Here is a 9,355-nt window from a genome sequence, read left to right as displayed (position 1 = left end):
AAAGAAATAAAGCATGATGTAGAACTTAACTGGTCATATACTTTATATATTACAATTTAGAGCAACACAAGGTGGAGATCACTTATCTTGATGTTCATGACCACCATGCACTACTACAAAAAGTTAAAAAGACGACAAGAAAAAGACGACGGTAGAACAACGTACCGTCGTTGTGTTTAGAAAGACGACGGTAACAGAAAACCATCGTGGATAAGTGACTTAAACAACTAAAAAATGGAGGTCCGCTTGAATATTTTTAAAACACGACGCATACAAATAAACAAGCATCGTCTTATTAAAAAGGTTTTCTTCAGGGTTAAAATCTGACCAAAAAACAACGACAGCAGGCATGAAGCCACCGACGTAGTAAGTAAACACAACGGTTCAAAAAAAAGCTTCTGTGTTAACGCCTAAATAAACACGACCAACTGTTCTTAGTAAGCGTCGTATCATATAATGGAATCCACATCGGTATATTAAAAAAAAAAACGCCGTGTTAAATCAATGTACCATGACGCGAGAGATAAATTTATCGACTTATTATTTTGTAGTGTACTACGACGATACCTACAACACTACTATCGTATAGATTAGTAGAGAACCACGACAGCAGAAGAGTAGATAACGAGGTCTAAATAAGAATATCCACGTCATATTTACTATATATCAAGATTTAATAACCACGTCGATTTGTTCAATTAGCGACGTCTAATATTTATTTACCATGTCTTGACGTTAAAATTACCATCATATTTATTCAATTTATACGTCTGTCATCTCTGTAAACCGCCGTCTTAATTTTTTTCTTTTTAAGATTTACTTATTTATTTATTTTGGTAGCCAACGACGGTAGATCAACAAAATGACAAGAACTGAGAAAAAATACGACGGTTTATATAGAAAACCGACGTCATATGAAAATTAAAATGAGATCCCATGATGTATGAAATCTTACCATTGAGAAAGACAATATTTTAAATACACAAAATCCAAAACGAAACCATAACTGAACTGATGACAGCAAACTTTGAGAAAGACAATGTTTTGAAAGTTAATGATGTGTGCGTTTTGGTGTCTTTGAGATACACCAAATCGCATACATCATTAACATCCAAATTATTGTCTTTGAGATGTGAGAGAGAGTGATGATGTATGTGTGTATGTGAGAGAGGAAGACGTGCCTCTAGAGAGGTCAGAAGAACTTGGAACCCTAAATGAAAACTGAAACTGAAAGAAAACATCAAATTTATACAATAAATCTTTAATAACCACGTCGGTCTTTTAGTTATAGGAACGCTAAAATAAGATTATCACGTCATCATTTGTTAAATTACCGACGTATAATATTTATTTACCACGTTTTGAAGTTCAGATTATCGTCGTATTTATTCGATTTATACGTCTGCCTTCTCTGAAAACCACCGTCTTAATTTTTATTGCTTTTTAAGATTAATTCTTTTATATATATTTTGGTAAACGGCGGTCCTTATATAAACACCGCTGTCTAATTTTACAAAACAACGTCATTTATTTATTCAATAACCACGTCGGTTTCTTTAGTTATGGGGACGTTAAAATAAGATTCACACGTCGTAATTTGTTAAATTAGCGACGTATAATACTCATTTACCACGTCCTGAAGTTCAAATTACCGTCGTATTTGTCTATTTATACGTCTGCCTTCTCTGTAAACCGCCGTCTTATTTTTATTGCTTTTTAAGATTAATTTTGTTAAAATTTTGGTAGCCTACGCTCCAACACTTTGCTAATATCTTTCTTAATATCTTCTGAAGTAAAGAGAAAAGAAAAATCAATAAGAAAACCACACAAGATCATCAAACAGAAACATGTATGCAAACCAGAATATCTTTTCTTTCTTGCACTCAACTTTTCTTGACTTGAAAACTTCTCTTTTATTTCGTTGTCAAAGAGGGAACAAAAACCTTTACTGTTGGCTGCCCAGAAAAACAAAACTCCAACTTTGCCCACATGCAGAAGTAATTTGAATCACAAGCTCAAATACCCCTTTGGAGAAAGCAGCAGCAAAACCCACTTCCAAGACAATTAATTTTTAATTATTGCTTCCAAGAAAAATGACGACGGTTTATATAGAAAAACGTTTAGCGAACCACGTCATTTTCGGAATACAAAAGAAGTCATTGACTTTTAATTAACCACGCCGATCAACTAAAACAAGGTAACATTGAATTTAAATAACCACGTCGGTTTCCTTGTACTAATGGTCGTTGACTGTACAAATACAACGACGGTTGATAAACAAGCACCGTCATAACATATAATATCAGGTCATTAAAAGTCAACTTCTGTCGTGTAAAACTTAAATAACCACGTCGGTTTCGAAATTCCAAAAGTCGTTTGGCTTTATTAATAACCACGTCGGTTCCTACTATTTTTGCGTCGTTATAACTACATATTAGGGCGGTTTTTAATAAAACCGTCGTGTTATTGAACCCTGGGAAAATATATAAACTTTTTCGTCACCTGACCTAAAGTTCTACATTCTAGCTCACCGATAAAATATCTCAGTTTCCCTCTCAATTCCCAAAAGCAGCTTCGTAATCATCATTGTCTGAATCTCGTCATCGTCATCGTCTTCGTCCTCAAATCACCAAAGTTAACGTCGGAAGGAAACTTTCTTTGCACGCCAAAGGTATTTTCTCAATCTCATTTCATTTTTTTCAATTTCATTTGATGAGGGTTTTGAAAGAACGAGTCTGGAAACAAGACTCCGTCAAAATGATGAAATCTTTCACTGGTTTGATTAAATTCATTGGTCCATTAACCTCACGACGCCTAAAGACGACAGTTCTATCTTGTTTGCAACGTTAGAATCGACACACGACGACGGTAGTTAAATCCTACCTAATGCAATCTGCACGACGGTGGTTAATAACCGTCATGGTGTGGCGATTAATACGTCGGAATCAAAATAAAACCGTCGTCTCTTGGGAGAAAGAACTCTACATTTTTTTCTGTATCACCTCTTAGTGAGACGATGGTTGTCTCTTTTGGACGTGTTAATGTGTAATCCACATCGGTTATTAGTCTTAATAACCGACGTGGTGTAACAATTAATACGACACTAACGACATAAAACCGTCGTCCTATTGTCATACCATTTTTGGTTAGAAATGTTAGTAAGACGTTGGTTGTTCTATATAACATCGTGGTTTTTTTTGTACGACGTCGGTGTTGTTCTGAAACTGTCGTCCTAAATTCAATATCACGGTTGTCTTTTTTCAACGTCTTTTATTTAGTTTTACATCGATCGTTTTAATTAACTGTCGTTGTTTCTCTTACAGGTTATTTGAAAATGGTTTCGAAATCTCAAAGCAAGGAGGCTCAAGTGTCAAAAGGTCCTAGCAAGGATGAAGCCAAATCAGTTCAAAGCAAACCCACGAAGAGGATGAGATTTTCTTCAACCTCTGATAAAGACCCGAGCTCAGCCACATTTGTTGAGGAGCCAAAATCGACTCGTGATATCAACACAATGAGCCATGTTGTGAAAAGGAAAATTTAGAAGATTAAGCTTGTGGTTGAGTTCAATAAAAGAGGAAGACCACATGGCAAGGCTACCGTTGAGATGCAGTCTTACATTGGTGTTTTGGCACGCACCAGAGTCCCTCTTGTGGACAAGAAATGGACTCAATTGCCCAAGGACCTGAAGGAGCAGAGTTGGGAAGCTGTTCAAATGGCTTTTGTTGTTGGGGAAGGGTGCAAGAAGATGGTCCTGTCGTCTGCCGCCAAAAAATGGAAGGATTTCAAGTATAACGTAACTAGGCAGTATATCCTTCCATTCGCACATGACAAGGAGAAGTTAAAATTACCCCCTGATCTTTATAAGTTCATAGAGAAATCGCATATGACAAGTATATCCTTTCTAGGTTACACAAGTCGTATTCCTTCAATTAGGGACGTGGATAATTAGTTTTACGGCGGTTTGTGTTTTGTTCTTGACATATAATATTCTTTACACATCTAATTGTTAATAAAACCGCCGTCTAATATTGTACAAGGTGTCATTTTACAATATAAATATAGGGTTTAGACGTCGGTTGGTTATATTTTCTGACGTTGAAGGATTTAACGATGTCGGTTATTATCCGTCGTTCGGTTATTATCTGTCGTTTCACGACGGTTTGAAAATCTTCTAGACGACGGTGGATTCCCGTCGTCTATTTCGATTTTTGTAGTAGTGATGGGCATTGTGAATGCCAATTACCAAGGTTTTGAGCACAAGACAACGAGTTTAAATAAATATTTCGTCGTGCTACGAATGTGTCATTTAATAGCCAACATTACTTAAACCACCGGAAAGGCATGAATGATTAGGAATTTTGTTATTTTATTTATGGATACTACTTTTCTTGCAAAACATCATATGAACTCATTAGAAAATTGTAATTCACATTGATAGAGTAGATTAAATAAAATCAATGAAATTACAGCAAAATACTTATGTTTTGGGATCTAGAAGTTGGTCTCCCTTAACACTTGAGCAGAATAATAGTTTTAGGTTGAGGCGTGTAGTCACTGTCCTTAAGAACAGATTTCGCCCCTTGGAGACAATGTCTCGGTATAGAAAGGTTGTGTGGCGGCCTATCCTCCAGGATACAACAACTATGACCCCCATATGCGTACACTCGCAATACTTGGATCTGATGAACAACTCGAATCTTTCCCTCAAGGTTTATATGAAAGGAAAAAATAACCTCATATATCATTTCCTTCTAAAGAGAATGGGCTTAAATATATAGTTAGTCGCCTCAACAAGAAGCTAAGGCATTAAAAGAAATAGTAATAAAACCACATAATTGTCTGCTTGTTTTCACAAACTTAACAACTATAATATCACCAAATTAATGGCAAAACAAAGTAGCAATTGCAAAATAGAAATTGGTCAACCAAAACTGATGCAAATGAATTTTGAATTCAAATCTTTAAATGCCAAAGGCATTGAAAAATAATTAAGTTTGTATGAAATTGCCACACCAAAGCTTGTAGAATAAAGCTGCATAAAGACCTTTAAAACAAATCAATAATTATCCCAATTGAAGACTAACGTTGTTCCAACTAAAACTCACACAAATAAGCTTTTGAAATCAAAATTAATATATACAATCAGATCATACCACTAAATTCATATAATAAATTTACAAAATAAGTTCAGTTTTAACTTGTAATTAAACCACACAAAATCTGGAAACATAAAATAAATTTTGTATTTTGAAATACTCACAAAAATTCCAACAATGGCAAGCTTTAATTAGGCAAATTTTAGATAGCTGATGAGTCCTGAGTTTTATCAAGTTGTGTTTCTGCGGCGCTAATATATGGTAGACACTAGCATGCCTTCATTTATGTTGACTAGTTTGAACTAAGGGTGTTTGAGAGATGCTTGATTTATTTTCATTTTATTTGAAAAATCATGAGTATGGAGGATAAAACCTTCACGACTATCCGGAATTCGTTATTTCTCATTTGTGGGTTTTGAAGAAGAAAGAGACGGAAAATAAACCCAAGTAGTTCAAGCTAAGCTAAGTTGGATTTTCCGGCGTGTGTGTGCTCACTTAGATGCTGGTTACTTTACCACACGTGGCGTTAGATTATTCCGGCGTGTGGTAAAAGATCAAGACACTATGATTACTGTTACTTTACTACGCGTGGCGTTGGACTCTCCAATGTGTAGTAAAGTAACGGGTAGAGGGGAAATGATTATTATACTATATCGGGAAAAAGATTCATGTTTAAAAGAATTATGTTTAGTACATTTTGATTTTAATTAAAGGGAAAAGATGATTCTAGAATTAACTTATTAGTATTACTGAAAAAGATTGTATGTTATCTGAATCGTGATTGTTGATATAAGAACTACGTGTGGTTTGATTCCTCGCAAAGGGGTATGTAGGTAGCTTGGGGTTTTACTTAGGTGCAGCTGCAAACTAAATTTTATTTATGGAACTTTAATTTGGTCATTTGGATCTAGTCTTGCTTCTTTTGTTTTTTATGAGTTTGGTTTTGACTTTGTTGGTGGTCCTGAAGCTCGATTGAAACCGAGGCATGATTAAATGATTGTTCACATTCTAGTTTGAACTAAGTGGGGGTTGTTAAAATGTGTTTGTATTTAAGACATGTATGAAACCCGTTTCGCATTGATGTATAATTTGGGCCCAATCTTTAGACTACTTGCAATTGTGTTTGGATGGTAAACGTCACAGGATGAAAATTTGGAAGTTATTTTATGTTATTATATTGAGCATTCATAAATTTGTCTGAGTTCATTATTTGCATTGTTTAATGTATTATTTGAAGGATGGAGGCCTATTCTGTAAACTATGTGATATTGCATTGTACGTGCTGGCCGTTGGTTTCTAAAACTGTGATATTTACAGGTGAAAATAATTTGGTAAATGTCTGTTTTTCAGGGAAGACTCTATCGAAATTTTGGCAGAGAGTCTCGACCCTCTTTTCCATTGTTTTTAAAGGAAGAGGATGTTTAAAATTTAGTAAGTGGGCCCGGTATTGTTTGGATGCCGAACGAGTAACAGGGTTCGACACGGATTCCGAGGAGGAAATTCGGGTCAGGTCTTGTCAATCGAACTGGTTGAATAGTGCTGGTTCCAGTTCTGGTGTGACGCCTAAACCGGACCACGGCCACCCGTAGTTAGCATGAAATGTATATTGTCTTTTAGTTGATAGAGATATTCATTAGAATTCCAAAAAGGTTTATTTACTGTAGTGCCCCCTGAAACTTTGGTCAAATCTCACTTTGCCCCCCCAAACTTAAAATGACCCACTTTCATTCCTTGACCGAGATTTAGTGATCCACTTTACCCCCTACAGTCAACTCCATCTAAAAGTCTATTAACTTTGATGACATGGCAGGGGTATTTTTGTAATTTCGTACACATAAACATCGTCCACCAATCAGGTGAGTGACGTGGCAGTGGAGCCCACTTCTCCACATGGATAAAAATATAATTAAATATTCTAATAATTAAAAGTTAAAAAAATAAGAAAAAATATTTTCACATAATTAAAAACTCTACCCATCACCCCATCAGCCCCAATCCTCCCACCCACCCACGGCCATCCTCCCCTACCCCCCTATCCACCATTAATCCTTACCCACAGCCAACCCCAGCAACAAAACTTCTGAGACTTGATTTTTTTTTTTTTTGGTCAAGTTCTGAGACTTGATTGGTCTCCATTAAATCTACAAATAGCTCCTCCAATTCCTCCACCATCCCAAGATTTTTTTCCCATTGGGAGATATCTGCGGCATCTTGTAACACTACTACGTTTTACTATTTGCGCAACGATAGTTTGCGCGACGACAAAATATGCGTCGCATATAACACTTTTGCGCGACGGACAATAATATGCGTAGCACAAAGAATAGCGACGACAAATAGTCGTCGCGCAAAAATATTTAGCGCGACCACACAAAAAATCATCGCATAAACCAAGGGGGAAAAACCGCGAAAGAATATTCTGATGCCAAACCCTTGCGCGACGACTTTTCTCGTCGCACATGACATCTTAGCGCGACAATTATTTTTTTCGTCGCGCCCCTTTCTTTACGCGACAATTTTTACTCTTGAGCGACGAAAATTTGCGCGACGAATATACGTAATCGTCGCATATGATCGTTGTCGGCAGAGCATTTTTGCGCGTCGAAAAAACATTTTGCGCGACAGAAAAATTTAATTGCGATGGGAAATATTTCGTCGTGCGAAAATATTTTCGACAAAATATGAACGTCGCATATGATCGTTGTCGGTTACTGATGTTTGCGCGACGATAAAAACCTTTGCGCGACGAAAACTATAAGTGCGACGAGAAATATATTCGTCGCGCAAAAATGTCAAACTTTGCGCCACGATTTTGGGGTCTTTGTGCGGCGAAAAATGTCGTCGCGCAAAGTGGATTTTTTGCGCGACCATATGTATTCTTGCGCGACGAATTATATGCGTCGCGCAAAAAACGTCGTCTACAAACTGCAAAAAAAATCTGCAGCTTACCTCTCCTTCTCTCTTCCTCTCTCTGAAACGTTTCAGTCCCAAAAAGCTATTCAATTTCATTTCCTGTATGAGTTGAACTACCTCTACCACTGCTAAGTTCGTTGGGTATGTATCTTTTGTCATTAGTTTAAAAGTATTAATGTAAATTTATACTAAAAATATTAATTTCATTGTCTATAGGGATATTATATGTGATTAGCGATTGGTGGAGAACGATTGATAAGGTATTTTTGTCGTTTTTTAATTTTAAAAAAAAATTTATTACATTATGTTTATATTGATTTATGAAATTATATTTGAAATATGTAGTTAAATTATGCATGTACGTTGATGTACGAAGTTAATTGAAATTAACTTCGTATATTTATTTTTTTGGTAAAGCTTAGTTCCCGTTCGAGGTTAGTTGGACCGCGCATGGGTGGGTAAACCACGACTACGGTCCAATTAATTCTTGAATTGTCCCATATTTTGGACAGTTTGGAAATGCATAGTCGTGTCACGTAGTTTATAGCTACAGGATTAGGTTTCGATTGTGGAGATTTCGATGTCATCTCGGTATGTTCTTCGGGTGGTACGTAGGTATTTTATATCTATGGTACACCTCAAGAACTGTACCGAGATGCTGCCGAAATTCATCCACGTCGAAATCTAATCTCATGTAGCTGTAAATTACGTGACGTGACTATGCATTTCTGAATGGGATAGGCCCTTACCGGAGGCATAAGGAAAGATTTTGTACGAATACAACATGATTGTTGTATTGTGATTGTGGTGCCAGGAACGATGAGCAGGAGGTGGATACAGAATCCGAATAGGTGCGCAGACGAATATTTGGATGGAATCGAGGATTTCATTGACTTTGCACGGACACACAACCCGGGTGCAACTAGAATCCGTTGTCCTTGTAGGAGCTGTAACAACACGTTGTGGGACACAATTGAAAATGTTCGATTTCATTTAGTGAGGAATGGAATGATTGAGACATACATCACTTGGAACCATCACGGGGAACAATTAGACATTGCTTCGTCTTCAAGGGCCACAAGAGTAGATAATGTTGAACCCAGTGTTGATCCTAATGAACAAGTTAGGGATATTATAAATGATGCGTTTCCATTTGCATCGACCAGCAGCAATCAGGAAGGGGAAGATGACGTGCCTACAGAAATGGACAGTGCAGAGTTCGAAAAGTATGAAAACCTGTTAAGAAATGCCAACCAAGAGTTATACCCGGGGTGCGAGAGCTTTTCCGTTCTGACGGCGATTGTGGAGCTAATGCAGGGAAAAATAAAGTATCGTATGTCGAATCT

This window comes from Prunus avium, chromosome 1 (assembly GCF_965620075.1).
Source record: "Prunus avium chromosome 1, drPruAviu1.hap1.1, whole genome shotgun sequence".
NCBI lineage: Eukaryota > Viridiplantae > Streptophyta > Magnoliopsida > Rosales > Rosaceae > Prunus > Prunus avium.
This window is presented reverse-complemented; position numbering follows the sequence as displayed.